Below are 19,636 nucleotides of genomic sequence, written 5' to 3' on the forward strand. Positions count from 1 at the left end.
GTGGAAAATGTGAAGGATAGTGACAAATCAATGGGGTCAAGTGCAAAGGAGAACACAGAAGAAACTGCCATATATTTTGAAAAGTTGTTGCAGAGAGAGATTCACATGGTGCATTTGCTTGACTTACCAACAAATACAGCCATTAATTTTTCATCTTGGAGAAACCAAGTAGAATGATGGTTACACGTGAGGACTCAGGAGCCAAATAACATGGATTCAAATCCTAGGTTTGTACCTAATAGCTGCGAGAGCTTGAATCTCTGTAATAGTCACCATCTAACTTTGTTCTAAAGATTAAATTAGTTAACACTTGTAAAAGATTTAGCCCAGTGCTTATCACACAGTAAGCAACCAATATTTTTGAGATATTATAATTAGTGATTAAGAACAGGGACCCTAGCACTAGACAGACCTGGCTAGATGACCTGAACAAATCACTTTATTTCTTTATGGTATAATATTCTCATCAGAAAAAATAGAGATAATAATAGACCCAATCCTACAAAGTTATTTTAAATATAAAATTATATATTACATACCTTGACTATAAAATCTCAACACAGTGTATAGCATGGTACCTATTCAATAAGTCACTTTTTTTTTTTCTCCAAACTTCTACATTATGCGGTGAGAGAAGGGCATAAACATGGTGATGACACAGGTTGGATTTCTAACATAATCTTGATTTCATATATTTTGTTCCAGGAGCTTCACAGGTCCATTTGTATAGGAATAAAAAGTTGATAAAAAGACACATGCCCCAATGTTATGCTCTTCTTGTCCATGCGATACCTCTGAGATATCGTATGTGTTTAACATCTCCTCATTTTAGTATCTCCATCAGCTCATTAACAAGAAATTTGAGACAGTAAGGGATTGTAACTAGTACCAAGATGTTATACCCTATAAAACTTCTGAAAGAAAATACAGAAGAAAATCTTAGCAGTCTTGGGTTTGGTGAAGATTTATTAAAGAAGACACAAAAGCCATGAACTGTAAAAGAAAATAATGATAAGTTATATTTTTTCAAAATGAAAAGCTACTGCTTTCTGATAGACATTGCTATGAAAATAAAAAGATAAACCACCATCTAGAGCAAAATATTAGCAAAGCATATATCTGACTAGGGACTTGCATATAGAATATACAAAGCACTCTTACAACTCAGTAAATCTTTAATCCAATTTTCTGTTGATGGGCGGAGCTGTGTTCCCTCCCTGCTATTTACCTGGGGCCAAACTATGGTGGAGGTAATGAAGATAATGGCGACCTCCTTCGAAAGGTCCCATGCATGCACTGCTACTCTCAGTGTCCCCAACCCTGCAGCAGGCCACCACTGACCGGCCTCTGCTGGAGATTCCTGGACACTCACAGACAAGTCTGGGTCAGTCTCCTGTGGGGTCACTGCTCCTTTCTCCTGGGCCCTGGTGCACGAGGTTCTGTTTGTGCCTTCCAAAAGTCTATTTCCCAGTCCTGTGTAAGTTCTGGCAGCTGTATGGTGGGGTTAATGGCGACCTCCTCCAAGAGGGCTTAAACCATACCCAGGCCTGCTGCACCCAGAGCCCCTGTCCCTGCGTCAGGCCACTGCTGACCCGCACCTCCGCAGGAGACCCTCAGACACAGTTCTGTCTCAGTCTCTGTGGGGTCCCTGGATCTTGGTGCGTGCAAGGTTTGTTTGAGCCCTCTTAGAGCCTCTGGTGGGAATGGGGTTTGATTCTAAATGCAAAATTCACTCCTTCTACCATCTTCCTGGGGTTTCTCTGACCTTGGACGTGGGGTATCTCTTCTCAGCTGCTCCAGGGCTGTGCAACCACCTTGCACAGCTATGCTGACCTTATCTTCAGGACCCAGATAATCACGATGGTGTGATCACTCACCTAGAGCCAGACGTCCTGGAATGTGAAGTCAGGTGGGCCTTAGGAAGCATCACTGTGAACAAAGATAATGGAGGTGATGGAATTCCAGTTGCGCTATTTCAAATCCTAAAAGATGATGCTGTGAAAGTGCTCCACTCAATATGCCAGCAAATGTGGGAAACTCAGCAGTGGCCACGGGGCTAGAAAAGGTCAGTTTTCATTCCAATCCCAAAGAAAGGCAATGCCAAAGAATGTTCAAACTACCACACAATTGCACTCATCTCACACACTAGTAAAGTAATGCTCAAAATTCTCCAAGCCAGGCTTCAACAATACGGGAACCGTGAACTTCCCAGATGTTCAAGCTGGATTTAGAAAAGATCAAATTGCCAACATCTGCTGGATCATCGAAAAAGCAAGAGAGTTCCAGAAAAACATCTATTTCTGCTTTATTCACTATGCCAAAGCCTTTGACTGTGTGGATCACAATAAACTGTGGAAAATTCTGAAAGAGATGGGAATACGAGACCACCCGACCTGCCTCTTGAGAAACCTATATGCAGGTCAGGAATCAACAGTTAGAACTGGACATGGAACAACAGACTGGTTCCAAATAAGAAATGGAGTTCGTCAAGGCTGTATATTGTCACCCTGCTTATTTAACTTATATGTTGAGTACATCATGAGAAATGCTGGACTGGATGAAGCACAAGCTGGAATCAAGATTGCTGGGAGAAACATCAATAACCTCAGATATGCAAATGACACCACCTTTATGGCAGAAAATGAAGGAGAACTAAAGAGCCTCTTGATGAAAGTGAAAGAGGAGAGTGAAAAAGTTGGCTTAAAGCTCAATATTCAGCAAACTAAGATCATGGTATCTGGTCCCATCACTTCATGGCAAATAGAAGGGGAAACAGTGTCAGACTTTATTTTTGGGGGCTCCAAAATCACTGCAGATGGTGATTGCAGCCATGAAATTAAAAGATGCTTACTCTTTGGAAGAAAAGCTATGACCAACCTAGACAGAATATTAAAAAGCAAAGGCATTACTTTGCCAACAAACGCCTATCTAGTCAAGGCTATGGTTTTCCAGTGGTCATGTATGGATGTGAGAGTTGGACTATAAAGAAAGCTGAGCGCAGAAGAATTGATGCTTTTGAACTATGGTGTTGGAGAAGACTCTTGAGAGTCCCTTAGACTGCAAGGAGATCCAACCAGTCCATCCTAAAGGAGATCAGTCCTGAGTGTTCATTGGAAGGACTGATGTTGAAGCTGACACTCCAGTACTTTGGCCACCTGATGCAAAGAGCTGACCCATTTGAAAAGTACCCGATGCTGGGAAAGATTGAAGGTGGGAGGAGAAGGGGACAACAGAGGATGAGATGGTTGGATGGCATCACCAACTCAATGAACATGAGTTTGGGTAAACTCCGGGAGTTGGTGATGAACAGAGAGGCCTGGCGTGCTGTGGTTCATGGGGTTGCAAGAGTCGGGCACGACTGAGCAACTGAACTGAACTGAACTCACAACTCAATGATAAGAAGAGAAACAACCTAATTCTAAAATTGGGCGAAATATATGAAAAAAACCACCAAAGAAGATATATAGATGACAAAAAAATATATAAAGATGTTCAGTATCATTACTAATCAAGGAAATTCAATGCAAAGCCATGTTGAAATGCTCCTACCTACCCACTAGAGTAGCTAAAGGTAAAAAGATGAACCATCATATCAAGCGCTGTCAAGGAGGAGGAGCAATTAAAGCTTTCATATGTTGTTGATGGGAATGTAAAATGGTACAATCACTTTGGAAAACAGTTTTCCAGTTAAGAGCTAACTTTAGTCTACCCCTTGATCCCACCGTTCCACTTCTAGGTATTTTTCCAAGACAAATGAAAACATATGCCCTAAGACTTTCACACAAAACTTCATAGCAGTTTTATTTTTTCATTGCCAATAATTGGAAACAATCCAACTGTCCATCAACAGGTGAAAGGATAGACTAGCTCCAGTGTCCCAACAATGAAATATTAATGCTATTCATCAGTAAAAAGCAACAAACTATTGATATATATAATAACATGGATGAATATAAAAATAATTATGCTGAGTGAAAGAAGCTAGATTTTTAAAAAATAATATATACAACATGATTCAATTTATATAAAACTCTAGCAAATGCAAACTAATCTATGATGACAAAAAACAGACCATTGTCCTCCTGGGGACAGAGAAATGGAAGGATGGATGACAAATAGGCATAAGGACACTTTGGGGAGTGATTGATATGTTTACTGACTTGATTGTGGTTATGGTTTTACAGTATATACGTATGTCAAAACTCACTGCAGCAGTCTGGATCCAATCAGGTGAGAGAAACCACACCATAGACTAAGCAGAGGAAGTTTAATTCTAAGATTTATTAATTATTAACTATAATAAAAGAGTAACCATAAGACTTAAGAAAACTATATACGTTATCCTAGGGCTGCTGAAACCCCAGTATTTTGGCCACCTGATGCAAAGAGCTGACTCACTTGAAAAGACCCTAATGTTGGGAAAGATTGAAGGCAGGAGGAGAAGGGGATGACAGAGGATGAGATGGTTAGGTGGCATCACGGACTCAATGGATGTGAGTTTGGGTAAACTCTGGGAGTTGGTGATGGACAGGGAGGCCTGGTGTGCTGCGGTTCATGGAGTCGCAGAGTCAGACATGACTGAGCGACTGAACTGAACTGAAGGAAAGTACTCGACGGAAACTTAAAAGAGCTTCTGACCTCACTGAAGAAGGTATGGTTCAGCCCAGCAGGCAGCAGGAAAGGTTATCATATTGGTCAGACTAAAACAAGCAATAGGGCTCTGCTTAAAAGCAACTAATGACATAAGCATGCAGTGGGAGTCTGGGTGCAGGTGGGGACAAGAGGTTTTTAGAACATGTGAGCAATGTGAAGTCTGCAGAGGGAGCTGCAGTGCTGTGTGTAGCCGTTTACACCTTGGAGCCACAGGTGGGATGTTGGGACTGACAGTAGGAACATCTTCTCAGTGTGTGACCACAGGTAACTGCATGTAGGACACATTCTAGCTTTGGTTTCTATGTTGAGACAGCTGTGAAAAAGATTAGAGGCCAGGGTTAGAGGTGGATTCTTGGCACCTCCACCTGCATTGTCATACCCACTCCACCTGGCCCATGCTGGAAACTGCAAGAAGCCTCTTCCTCCAGCAATGTCACTCCAGACCTGGCTATGAAAAAATGATCACGTTAAAGGAGAAATGCTTAAACAAATTCCATTACTGAGTATACAGCATATATTGAAGTGTACCCTCAGATCTGAGAGCAATAAATTGATAACTGACACGATCACGAATTATACACTCTAACTGCTCATGCAGCTTGATATCGAAAAGCCAAACAACACAATTAAAAATGAGCAGAAGACCTAAATAGACATTTCTCCAAAAAAGACACACAGATGGCCAAGAGAGAAATGCAAATCAAAATGAAAATGAGGTATCACTTTCGACTGATCAGAATGGCCTTAATCAAAAAGTCTATAGATAATAAATGCTGGAGAGGGTGTGGAGAAAAGAAAACACTTCTATACTGTTGGTGGGAATGTAAATTGATGCAGCCACTATGGAAAACAATCTGGAGGTTCCTTAGAAAAAACTAAAGATAGAATTACCATACGATTCAACAATCTCACTCCTGGAAATATATCCAAAGAAGACAAAAACTCTAATTCAAAAAGATACATGCACCCCATTGTTCATAGCAAAATTGTTTATAATAGCCAAGACATGGCAGCAACCTGTCCATCAACAGAGGAATAGATAAAGACGTGGTATATATGCACAATAGAATATTATACTCCTGTAAAAATAGAGTGAAATATTGCCATTTGCAGCAACATGGATGGACCTAGAGATTATTATACTAAGTTAAGTAAGTCAGAGAAAGATACATATAATATGGTATCACTCATTTGTGGAATCTAAAAAATAATGTAAATCAACTTATTTAAAAAACAGTACAGACTTACAGCCATAGGAAACAAACTTCTGGTTACCAAAGAGGAAGGTGGGAGATGGGTAAATTAAGAGTATGGGATTAATATACATCACTATACATAAAATAGATAAACAAGGATTTACTGTACAGCACATGAAACCATATTCAGCATCTTGTAATAACCTGATGTTGGAAATGGAAAATTTGATAATGATATTGACAATGGAAAAGAATCTGATGGAGCACACCTGAAGCTAACACAACATGGTAAATCAGCTACAGATTAATAAACTAAAATTTTTTAAATTGCATACTTTAGTTTAAAGTATATATGTCAGTGATGCCTCAATAAACTTTCAAAGTACTATATGCTGACAGTACCATTTAGAGAAAGGATTTAAACATAAGAGATAAAAATAAATAAGAAAAAAGTAACTTGGAAGAAATGGAATAAGAAGAAGAAAATTCACACACACATTCTGTTGTTCACACATTCAGAGCGATAAGTGAAGAAGTTGCTTTTATGGAATAAGAACAGGATGCAGGGGATGAGGAGAGGGAGACAGATGTGAGAACAACAACAGTCCTGGAAATTTAAAATAATTATTAGGTCTGAAACAAAAATAAAAGCTTGGACAAATGCTTTCAAAATTCTGAAGGTAAATTATTTTTTACTTAGAATTCTACACTCAACTAAACTATCATTTGGAGTGAGAGAAGAACATCTGCTGACATGCAGATCCTCAAAAGCATCTTCCATATATATACACTGTGTTAGTTTCCTATGGGCTCGGTAACAAATTACCACAAACTTGGTGGTTTAAAACAATACCAATTTATTATCTTAGTTTGGTAGACCAGAAGTGCACAGTCAGTTTTACTAGGCTAAAACCAAGGTGTCAACTGTTTTGGCTCCTTCTGAAAGCTCTAGGAGACAATATGGTTATCCCAGCTTTGAGAGCTGTGCTCCTTGGGTCATGACCATCTTCTAAGCCAGCAGTGTAGCATCTTCAAATCACTCTCCACTTCATCTTTACATCTTCACTGCTATAAAGACCTTTGTGATTACTTAGGACCCACTTGGATAATCCAGTGGATAATCTCCTCATCACAAACTCCTTAGTCACATCTGCAGTCTCTTTTGCTATGTAAAGAACAGGTTCTAGAGATTAGGACAAGGGGATCTTTAGGAAGTCTTTAGTCTACTATATACCCTCTCCAAGGATACTATCAGAGGATATATGGCAGCTCTTCAGAAAATAAACAAACAAACAAAAATGGATACTTAGAATCTAGGTAAAAGAGGAGAGGAATTTCTAGTATGATAAAGAATGTATACTGGAGGAAGGAAACTGAATAATTGATCAGGAAGAATTATCCAAGACTGGAACAGGTCTGAAGACTTTAGGAGAAAAATTACCATCTGATAGATTCTTAGCTGAATTTAGGCCTAAGAGAAATTTTTGCTTTTTAGGAAAAGTTTTGGGAGAAATTGATGATAAGCATGTAGAAAACAGAACAAATATAAACAATGATTAACTCCATGGAGTACAAAAAAATGATTATACAAAAAAAGGAAAAATAAACATAGTATGTTACATGGTTTAGCTGTAGCTAGAAATTACATAGACATCGTACTGCAAACGCTGAATCCAACCAAAATTACAATCAATATGAGAGAATGGGAGAATGGGAAGTATACAGCGTTGTGTGTAGGGAGGTGATGGTGAAACAGAGGTCATAATTCATAGTGGAAAGTTGAATAGATAATGACTAAAAACAAGGTCCTACTGTATAGCACAGAGTTCTGTATTCAATATCCGATGATAAACCATAATAGAAAAGAATATTTTTAAAAAGAATGTATATATATGTATAACTTAATCACTTTGCTGTACAGCAGAAATTAACATGACAATGTAAATCAACTATACTTCAATTAAATAGAAAATAAGCAGATCATGACTAAAACTAATCAGGATGTAGCTGTATGTTATTTACTTGAGATCATGAAAAGAAATATTGAAAGAAAGGATTAAAAGAATTCTAAATCAAGGAGTAGGTGTGGGAAAGAGGGGCAGATGACAGGAGGATACCAGAATCACTGAGATGCTCAGTAGTGGCCCTCCTCTGTAAGGCTAGAACAGATGTTAAGAGATGCTGTAAGAATATGGATTGTTGATAGTAATAGGGATGATAATATCCCAAAATAAAGGCCAGGTGGAAATGCTTAACCAAAGACACAACATGGACACAATTATTGTGATGAGTAGTGAGGTTGGAGGGGCAGTCAGGGAAGGCTGGCTCACAGAGTTATGGAGATGTTTAATAGAATACAGCATCCCAAGGAGGAAAATACATGGGCATGCAACAAGGGCATTATTCAAACCATTCAGCCAAAATTAATCAAGGATGGATGATCAGTAGGTAGAAAGCAGTTTCTCCAGTAAAAAAAAAAAAAAAAAAAAAAAAAATCATGGTACTTTATCAGGTTTCAGGCCAGGACCAGTTTCTTGACCAGAACTCAGTTGGCTGAAGGAGAGGCATATCCTTAAGAAGAAGGTCCCTATCACAAATACATAAGAGAAAAAGCTCTTCCCCAAGTGGAGTGCAAGTGGTCCTGCTGCTTGGACCCATATGACCAATGCTGTGCTTAGTCACTCAGTCATGTCCAACTCTTTGGGACCCCATGGGTTGCAGCCCACCAGGCTCCTTTGTCCATGGGGATTTTCCAGGCAAGAATACTCGAGTGGGTTGCCATGCGCTTCTCCAGGGGATCTTCCCAACCCAGGGATCAAATCCAGATCCCCCACATTGCAGGCGGAGTCTTTACCATCTGATCTATCAGAGAAGCCCAAGAATACTGGAGAGGGTAGCCTATCCCTTCTCCAGGGGAACTTCCTGACCCAGGGATCGAACCAGGGTCTCCTGTATTGCAGGTGGATTCTTTGAGCTACCAGGGAAGCCAATCCTATATTATTGGAGGGTGTCTGTAGTGGAAAAATTCATATGGAATTAACCGCAACCTTCAGTAGAAGAATCACAGGATAGACCTCTAGGGTTTTGTGTGGCCATGACATGTGTAATAAATTGTGACACATTATTCAAAATACAGCATCCTTATGATAATCTCCAAGTCGATCCATGTTGCTGAAAATGACATTAGTTCATCCTTTTTTATGTCCAAATAATATTCCATTGTATATATGCATCACATCATCTTTAACCAACCCTCTGTTGATGGACATTTAGGTTGCTTCCATTTAGGTTGCTTCCATTTAGATTGCTTCCATTATGATATTAGACTATCATACTAAGTAAAATAGAGACAAATATCATATGATATCACTTATATGTGAAATGCTTAAAAATGATACAAATGAACTATTTACAGAGCAGAAAGAGACTCATAGATTTCAAAAACAAATTTATGGTTACCAAAGGAGAAAAGTGGGATGCAGGGATAAATTAGGAGTTTGAGATTAACATATATCTACTACTACTACATTTAAAATAGATAATCAGCAAGGACTCACTGTATAGAACAAGGAACTTTATTCCATATTCTGTAATAACTTATATAGGAAAAGAATCTGAAAAAAATAGATATATGTGTATGTATAACTGAATCATTTTGCTGTACACCCAAAACTAATATAATATTATAAATCAACTATACTTCAATACAAAATAAAAATTAAACTAAAAAATTAGCATTCTTTTCCTGATAATCAAGCCCAGTTACTCCCATCAGGATGATAACTCCTTAACTGACATACTGGCCCTTTGGCATGAGGAATCCAAAGTAACTAGACGGTAGCTTAAAATTTAATGGAACTCTTATTGTAAGTTTAGTGGAAGAGTTCCTTCTATGGAGACAAACTCTAAGGTTATGAGGAAAGGAAATGCAAATTTCATATTTGCTATATTCAAGAGATACACACAGCTGACATATAAAAATACAGGCTGAAAGCAAAAACAAAGAAGGTATACCACAACAATAAGAAAATTAGGGTGGCTTTACTATTGTTTGACAAAACAATCTTCAAAACAAAGACTATTGTTAGAAACAAACAAGGATTTCAAATGCTAAGAATCAATTCATCAATAATACATAAAAATTCTAAATTTTATGTTTATGTATATATGTCCCTATATGTGTATGTTCCTATTAATGGAGCTTAAAAGTATATGTATGGGAAGCAAAAAATGATAAAACCAAATATATAACAGAAAATGAACAATCATAATTGGAGACTTGAATACTTCTTAGTAATTACTAGAAAAAGAATAAAATTGGTAAGGATATAAAAAAATTGAACACTATTAATCAACTTGATTTAGTAGATGTTTATGGAATGCTATATCCAAAAACTAATGCATGTATATTCTTTTCAAGCATTTAAAAAACATTCATCAAGAAGGACTATATGCTAAGGTATATTGATCACTAAAAATAAGTAAAATTGATCAATAAAAATAAGAGGAAAGACCCCACAAATTACCAACATCAAGAATGAAAGAGAGGGAATTCCCTGGTAGTCCAGCAGTTAGGACTCAGTACTCTAATTGCCAGAAACTTGGTTTGATTCATTCCATCCACACTCAGGGAACTAAGATCCTACAAGCTGCAGCAGATAGACAGTAAAGGGCTATTATGAACAACTTCATCAACTTATTAAACAATGTAGATCAAATGGAAAAATTCATTGAAAAACACAACTCACAACTGATAAAGGCTTAAATAGTTATGTAACTATGAAACAAAATTGAATTCCTAATTTAAGACCTCTCCACAAAGAAACCCGCTAGTCTAGATGACTTTACAAGTGAATTCTATTAAATGCTTAAGGAAGAAATAACACCAATTTTACACAAACTTTTTTTTAAAATAGAGAAGAAAACACTTCCTAAGTCATTTTATAAGCTGCTACTGCTGCTGCTAAGTCACTTCAGTCGTGTCCGACTCTTAGCGACTGTATGGACTGCAGCCCACCAGGCTCCTCCATCCATGGGATTTTCCAGGCAAGTGTACTGGAGTGGGGTACCATTGCCTTCTCCAATTTCTTTTTCTTTTTTTTTTATTTTTCAGTGGGTTTTGTCATACAGCCTTCTCCAATTTTATAAGCTACCATGACCCTAACACCAAAACCTGATAAAGGATAATTCAAGAAAAGAAATATTCAAAGCAATATCTCTCATGAACTATATATAAAACTCTTTAACAAAATACTGGCAAGATAATATATAAAGGATAATATATTGTGACCAAGTTGTGTATATCTCAGTAATACAAGGTTGTTTTGACATTCTAAAACAATATAATTCACAAATCTAATCAATACAATTAACAGGTTTGACGATAAAATCATCTAAATAGTTCAATAGTTCTTTATAAAAAAAAAAGCACTTGGAAAAAATCCAGCACCCATTTGTTATTTTTTTAAAAAATCTCATAAAACTAGATATAAAAGAGAACCTCCTCAATCTGATGAAGTGAAGTGAAATGAAAGTCACTCAGTTGTGTCCAACTCTTTGTGATCCCCATGGACTGTAGCCTGCCAGGCTCCTCTGTCTATGGAATTCTCCAGGCCAGAATACTGGAGTGGGTTGTCCTTACCTTCTTCAGGAGATCTTTCCAACCCAGGGATCAAATCTGGTCTCCCACCTTGCAGGCAGATTCTTTACTGTCTGAGCCACCAGGGAAAATCCCCTCTATCTGATAAGAGGTATCTAAGGAAAACATCATGGCTAATGAAGAAATATTGAACATGTTCCCCTTACTGTGAGGGGCAAGGCAAGGATGTACACTCTTAACATTTCTATTTAATATCACATTAAAGTGCTTGCCAATGACAAGACAAGAAAGGGAATAAAAGGTATTAATATTGCGGGAAAAGAAAATAAAACTGTCTTTATTTGGAGGTAACGTGATTTTTGGATATAGAAACATAAAAGAGTTAGCAACTACAATTTAAAAATTCTACCAATAAATTTGATAAGTTAATTTAGCAAAGTATACATGATCATATAAAAAGTCCATTGAATACCTATATATATTAGTAAGAAACAACTGGAAGTAAAATTTTAAGATGAATTCCATTGGTAAGAGCACCAAAATACGTACCTATGAATAAATTTCATGAAGGAAATAGACTTCTATACTAGAAAACTGGCTTCCCAAGTGATTCAGTGGTAAAGAATCCATCTGCCAGGCAGTAGATGCAGGTTTGATCCCCGGGTTGGGACTATCTCATGGAGAAGGAAATGGCAACCCAGTCCAGTATTCTTGCCTGGGAAATCTCATGGAGAGGAACCTGGTGGGCTACAGTCTATGGGGTAGCAAAGAATCGGACATGACTTAGCAACCAAACAGCAACTGCAACACTAAAAAGCTACAAAATATTATAGAGAGAAAATACAGAAAACCTAAAGAGAGGGAGAGCTATATCATGCTCATGAACTGAAAAGCTCAATAATGTAAATATGTCATAAAGGCAGAAAAATATACCAATGAAACAGAACAGAGAATCCAGTAATAGGCTCTCACAAATATTTAATAACAATTGATTTTTTTCTTTCTACAAAGGAATCAACATAATTCAATTGAAAAAAAGGAGTCTAAAACATGTGCTGTACCAACTGGAGAAAAAGTGAACCTTGATCTGCACTTTACACCATGAAGAAAAAATAGTTTGAATTGAATCAAGGCTTTCATGTAAATTAAAACTGTAAATCTCCTAGAATAAAATATACATGAGTATCTTTGTGAAAATAGGCTAGGCAGGGATTTCTTAGGACATATAAAGCAGTAATTGTGGAAGAGAAAACTGTTAAATTAGAATTTAGCTAAATTAAAAGCATCTGCTCATCAAAAAAAAACACCTTTGACTAAATGGTCAATAAACTGATAGAAAAAGTGATCAACATCATTGTTTAACAGGGAAATGCAAATTAAAATCACAATGAGCTACCATTTAACATTCATGAGAATGGCAAAAATTAAAGAGACAAAAACACCAAATTTTGAGAGAATGGGGAGCCACTGAGTTTCTCATCAATTGCTGGTGAGAGTGAAAAATGTTATTAGGACTGTAGCAAACTTTTTAAAAGTATCTTGTAAAGATAAAAATACCGCTACCTAATGTAATGATCCAGTAATTTCACTCTGAGATATTTACCCAAAAGGAAATAAATATCTATGTACACAATTTGTACAACAATATTCATTGCAGCTTTATTCATAAAAGCAAGACAATGGAAACAATCAAATGTCCACCAACATAAAAATGAATAAATAAAAAATGAGGCATATTTGTTCTATGGAATATGATCACTAATTCAAAGGAACAAACTACTGGTGGATATAATGACATGGATGGATCTCAAGAAATACTATGTTCAACTTAGGAGTATATCTACCTAAAGAAACAAAAGACCTATACACAGAAAACTATAAAACACTGATGAAAGAAATCAAAGAGGACACAAACAGATGGAGAAACATACCGTGTTCATGGATTGGAAGAATCAATATTGTCAAAATGGCTATTCTACCCAAAGCAATCTATAGATTCAATGCAATCCCTATCAAGTTACCAATGGTATTTTTCACAGAACTAGAACAAATAATTTCACAATTTGTATGGAAAAACAAAAAACCTCGAATAGCCAAAGTAATCTTGAGAAAGAAGAATGGAACTGGAGGAATCAACCTGCCTGACTTCAGACTCTACTACAAAGCCACAGTCATCAAGACAGTATGGTACTGGCACAAAGACAGAAATATAGATCAATGAAACAGAATAGAAAGCCCAGAGATAAATCCACGAACCTATGGACACCTCATCTTTGACAAAGGAGGCAAGGATATACAATGGAAAAAAGACAATCTCTTTAACAAGTGGTGCTGGGAAAACTGGTCAACCACTTGTAAAAGAATGAAACTAGAACACTTTCTAACACCATACACAAAAATAAACTCAAAATGGATTAAAGATCTAAATGTAAGACCAGAAACTATAAAACTCCTAGAGGAGAACATAGGCAAAACACTCTCTGACATAAATCACAGCAAGATCTTCTATGACCCACCTCCCAGAATATTGGAAATAAAAGCAAAACTAAACAAATGGGACCTAATGAAACTTAAAAGCTTTTGCACAACAAAGGAAACTATAAGTAAGGTGAAAAGACAGCCCTCAGATTGGGAGAAAATAATAGCAAATGAAGAAACAGACAAAGGATTAATCTCAAAAATATACAAGCAACTCCTGAAGCTCAATTCCAGAAAAATAAATGACCCAATCAAAAAATGGGCCAAAGAACTAAACAGACATTTCTCCAAAGAAGACATACAGATGGCTAACAAACACATGAAAAGATGCTCCACATCACTCATCATCAGAGAAATGCAAATCAAAACCACAATGAGGTACCATTACACGCCAGTCAGGATGGCTGCTATCCAAAAGTCTACAAGCAATAAATGCTGGAGAGGGTGTGGAGAAAAGGGAACCCTCTTACACTGTTGGTGGGAATGCAAACTAGTACAGCCATTATGGAAAACAGTGTGGAGATTTCTTAAAAAACTGGAAATAGAACTGCCATATGACCCAGCAATACCACTTCTGGGCATACACACTGAGGAATCCAGATCTGAAAGAGACACGTGCACCCCAGTGTTCATCGCAGCACTGTTTATAATAGCCAGGACATGGAAGCAACCTAGATGCCCATCAGCAGATGAATGGATAAGGAAGCTGTGGTACATATACACCATGGAATATTACTCAGCCGTTAAAAAGAATTCATTTGAATCAGTTCTAATGAGATGGATGAAACTGGAGCCCATTATACAGAGTGAGGTGAGCCAGAAAGATAAAGAACATTACAGTATACTAACAGATATATACAGAATTTAGAAAGATGGTAACGATGGCCCTATATGCAGGGCAGAAGAAGAGACGCAGAAGTACAGAACAGACTTTTGAACTCTGTGGGAGAAGGGGAGGGTGGGATGTTTCGAAAGAACAGCATGTATATTATCTGTGGTGAAACAGACCACCAGCCCAGGTGGGAGGCATGAGTCAAGTGCTCGGGCCTGTTGGGCTGGGAAGATCCAGAGGAATCGGGTGGAGAGGGAGGTGGGATGGGAGACCGGGATGGGGAATTCGTGTAACTCTATGGCTGATTCATATCAATGTATGACAAAACCCACTGAAAAATAAAAATTAAAAAAAAAAAAAAGAAATACTATGTTCAGAGAAAGAAGACAGACACAAAAGAGTACTTACTATATGGTTCAATTTTTATGAAGTTCAAGAACAGAGATGATTCAGCTGTAGTAGATATTATATTAGTGGCTGACTCTGGAGGAGAAACTTGCATTCCTCTCTCTCTCCCACAGATAGACTGGAGAGGGACAGAAGGAAAATTCTCAGAGATGAGAATGCTGTATATCATAATTGGAGTGGTAGTTATAGTTTTGAGAATTCATCAAGCTGCACATATTAAGATATATGCACTTTATGGAATATACTTACCATTTATAAACTATTTTAATATACAGAAGAAAGCAAATGAGAAGGTCAGATGTAGGCATAGGCAAATGTCCAAAGCTGAGTCAATTACAACTTTCAGACTTAACCTATATTTAAAATTTCCCCAGATTGTCAAAGATAGTACAGTGATTCTTCTAGAATCTCCAAGTTGATTCCAGATCCATTGCAGAGTAATTCCCTCTCTTAACCTCTAGAAGCATCATATGCAATAATAAAAGGAAGATTTACAGAAATCTTCAAAGTTTAAAACTGCAAATAGTGGTAGAGGTCACCTAGCCATGGGTGGTACTTCTGTGCACTCACAGTAGCAAGTTTGGGAATGCAAAGGAGTGAAGCCAGGGCAATGGGACCTCAGTAGACTGGATCATTTCAATCTAGTGAAGCACCATCCTTGGGAATGCAGGCCAGTATACCCAACTCTTCCCTTCTAAAAGAAACTGGAAATTCAAGTATCTTAAGTAAAATCTTCCAACTTTGAGATGTTGGCAAATGATTTTCAAATTATGTAAAATTAAGTAAGTAGAAAAATCATGTAGAAGATATAGGAGAAAATCTTTGTGATCTTGGAGTAGGCAAGTATTTTTAAATTAATCACCAAAAGCACAACCCATAAAATAATAAATTGATATATTTGAAGTTAGCAAAATTAAAAACTCTTGCTCTTTAAAGGATCTTTTTGAGAGAATGAAGACAGGCCACAGACTGAGAGAGAATACTTGCAAGTCATATATCTGATAAAGGACTTAAATCTAGAGTTTATAATGAACACTCAAACCTCAATAATAAGAAAATAAACAACAAAATTAAAACACACAAAAGAATCAGACATATTATGAAAATGGCAAATAAGCAATAAAAAGATGCTCAATATCATTAATCATTCAAGAACTTCAAATGAAAACCAAGTTAAGATACCACTACCTATATATATTAGGCTTCCCAGGTGATGCAATGGTAAAGAATATGCCTACCAATGCAGAAGACGCAGAAGATGTGGATTTGATCCCTGGGTCGGAAAGATCCCCTGGAATAGGAAATGGCAACCCAATCCAGTATTCTTGCCCGGAAAATTCCATGGACAGAGGAGCCTGGTGGGTTACAGTCCATGGGGTTACAAAGAATTGGACATTACTGAGCAACTGAGCATGCAAGCACACATATACATATTAGAATGAGAACTTGAGAGACTGCTCATCTAAGTGTTGACAAGGATGAGGAGAAACTGGAACTCTCATACCCTGCTGGTGGGTGTGTCAAATGATACAACTTTACAAAGCAATTTGGAAATTTCCTAAAAGTTTAACATGTAATACATAGGACCTATCATATAACTCCTAGGCTTTTAACCCAGAAAAATGAAAGTATATGTTCATAAAAATTATACATGGTTGGACAGGGCAGGTATATTTGTATAGCCCCAATTTGGAACAGCCCAAATATCTATCAACAGCTGAGTAATAAAACAAACCATGGTATTCCCACACAAAGGAAGGAAATAAAGACCCAAATGAGTGAAAGAAGACAGACCCCCAAACCAGTATATTCTTTTTTACTCTTTTTATATAAAATTCTAGGAAATACAAACAAATGTGAAAGGAAGCAGGTCGTTGTTTCAGAACAGGGAGTGGATAGATTAAACAAGGGAAATGAGGAAAGTTTTGGGGTGATGAATATGCTCATTATCTTGATTTTGTGACAGTTTTCATGGTTGTGTTCATGTGTCAAAATTTATCAGATCATACATTTTATATGTGCTCCTTATTTTATGTCAGTTGTATTACCTCAATAACTAGGTTTTTTAAAAAAAAACATAAAAATTTATTTAGGCCCACCCAAAGATATCTCTGGGCTAAATACAGCCCTTGAAATACATTTTCTAAGTGAATTTGCACCTCCTAAGTCTTACTTCCCCAACTTAAGAGTTAAGAAAATTGAGACCAAGAGATACAGTGACTTGCCCAGAGAAGAGATACAGCAATTTGCCCAGATAAGATTCTACTTGTAAACTCTGTGTCTAGGGGCCCGATAAGAAAATATCATAATAATGTTGTTGATTAAGATGATGATTTAAATTGATTATGGTTCCATATCTATTTTAAGAATTGCTCTCCTCATGGAAAGCAGAGTTTAATATGAGATTTGGTCTGAATCTCCACTCCATCATTAATGAGCTTCATGACCTTAAGCAGTTTCCTTAACATTTGCAGAATCTCAGTTTCCTTACCTCTGCATTCATATTAAATATATCTACCTCATAAGGCCTTCTTGAGAAATAAATAAAATAGGATATGCTCAAGTAAATTTTCAATAAATATTAGTTGGGTGAATTTAACCCATGAGTCAGATAAGTGTATGTAATACGAATTGATCCTTTATAAAGCTGAAGATGAGCAAAGCTAAGTGTTTGCCCTTGATCTTGCAGTTGAGAAAAATAGAGTTAGCTTACCCAGTCTTCCAATTCACAGTCCAGTGTTCTTTTGTAAAAAGGGACACCTCTGAGATTACTGGAAAAACAGTTTCTAGATGGAGAACAGAGAAGTTCTGCTCAAAGAGTCACTTAATTCAGAGATCTCAAAATGGTGGCCATATTTGGTCTTCTGAAATGTTTAGAGTCTAAATGTATAGTGTTTTAAGAAACTTAAGTCAACACTTAAAGTTTGAGAGATTTTTACCTAAAAAAAAAAATCTGAATTTACTGCTTGGCTTGAAAAATGTTAGCAGGTATGGCAATAATGAGCATTCACTGAGGGAGGGCAGTGGGGAGGCTTCAGGTCTTCATGGTCTTCACCATCTCTCAGACCCTGACACCAAGCCTGCCTCATTTATTATAATATAAAGCTGGACCCATACATGTTTGCATATACAACCCGTATTCCATCTCACACAGTTAACTGCCATGTCCAGAGGGCCAACCATGTTTATGATTTGTCGTCTAGAAATGATGATGAGCTGTATTGACATTCAGACAGTCATTCAACAGAAACTGACCCCCTGGAGGCTGCGTGTGTAAGCAGTTTTCACTCACACACACACACACACACACACACACACACACACCAGTTGAAGCAGAGATCTGGTAATCTTCCAGCATATTTGAGCGATGCATATATTCAATCTGGACTTTTTTTGGACACCAAAGTGGATAGACTTTGAGGGTTCTGAATCTCAAATGATCCAACTTGATATCCCTACCTTGGTCAGATATTCCTGGAAGTGTCCTGTCTCCATAGACCTGGGCTCCAAGAGCCACGACTTTAAGCGATTTTATGGCCACATTAAGTTTCCCAAGGAAACCGATGGGTGTAAAAGCCAGTGCTGCCCGGGACATAGAGACAGCTCCACATTAAACCTGAAATGAGCCCATGAAGTAAACACACAAAATATATTCAGAATAAAAAAGGTGAAAACCAACCAATAACACACACACACAAATGGTATTTTTCTATGTATAAACTCCAAAACTGCCTACAATTGGTGAATACAAATCACTTCTTGGCTCTGAGATGGCTCTTCACGGCACACAAATGTAAGTTAAAACGTATGCTTGAGACCTTGATGTACATCTGCTCTTGATCTTCTATCAATACAAAATATTTTTCCTCTTTCAACCTAAACACTGAATCAGGAAGCCTGTAATGAACTAAATAGTACTAGTCTATCTAAAAACATTTTTGAAAACCAAAGTCTAGAAATAGATACATCTTCTCATTTGTCTTTCCTAATTACAAAATATCAGCACAAAGAATACCTTGAAGTTTTCAGTATTCTGATTATAGTGCCTGTTGCCACTCTGAAACACAGGTCAGCATGAGGATAATTGCCTTAGACAGTTAGATAGAGCTCTGGAAGAGCCACTCACAGGAGGAGAATCCACTGACCCTCTGTGTGTCTATGGTTTGTTTTGTTTTGCTTTTTCAAACAGTGAAAATGTCGCTGGTCAATAGTTTTGCGGTTTCATTCCCTAGAGAAAATACATGACACACAATCCATTTTCTATGATTGTTTTTCAATAATAGAATTAAAGATCTATGGCCTGGTGTGATTTGTAAACACCATCAACCAAGAGAAGAACACTCCAAAAAACTAACCATCATTGTAAGGCAATATGTTAAATATTCTGAATAATAAACCGGGTGCCACTAGGCCCAAGATAGATGTTGATATCACAGTACAGAAACATTTCTGTTTCCTTGTCTTACTCAG

The sequence above is a fragment of the Muntiacus reevesi genome, chromosome 1, assembly GCF_963930625.1.
Source record: "Muntiacus reevesi chromosome 1, mMunRee1.1, whole genome shotgun sequence".
NCBI lineage: Eukaryota > Metazoa > Chordata > Mammalia > Artiodactyla > Cervidae > Muntiacus > Muntiacus reevesi.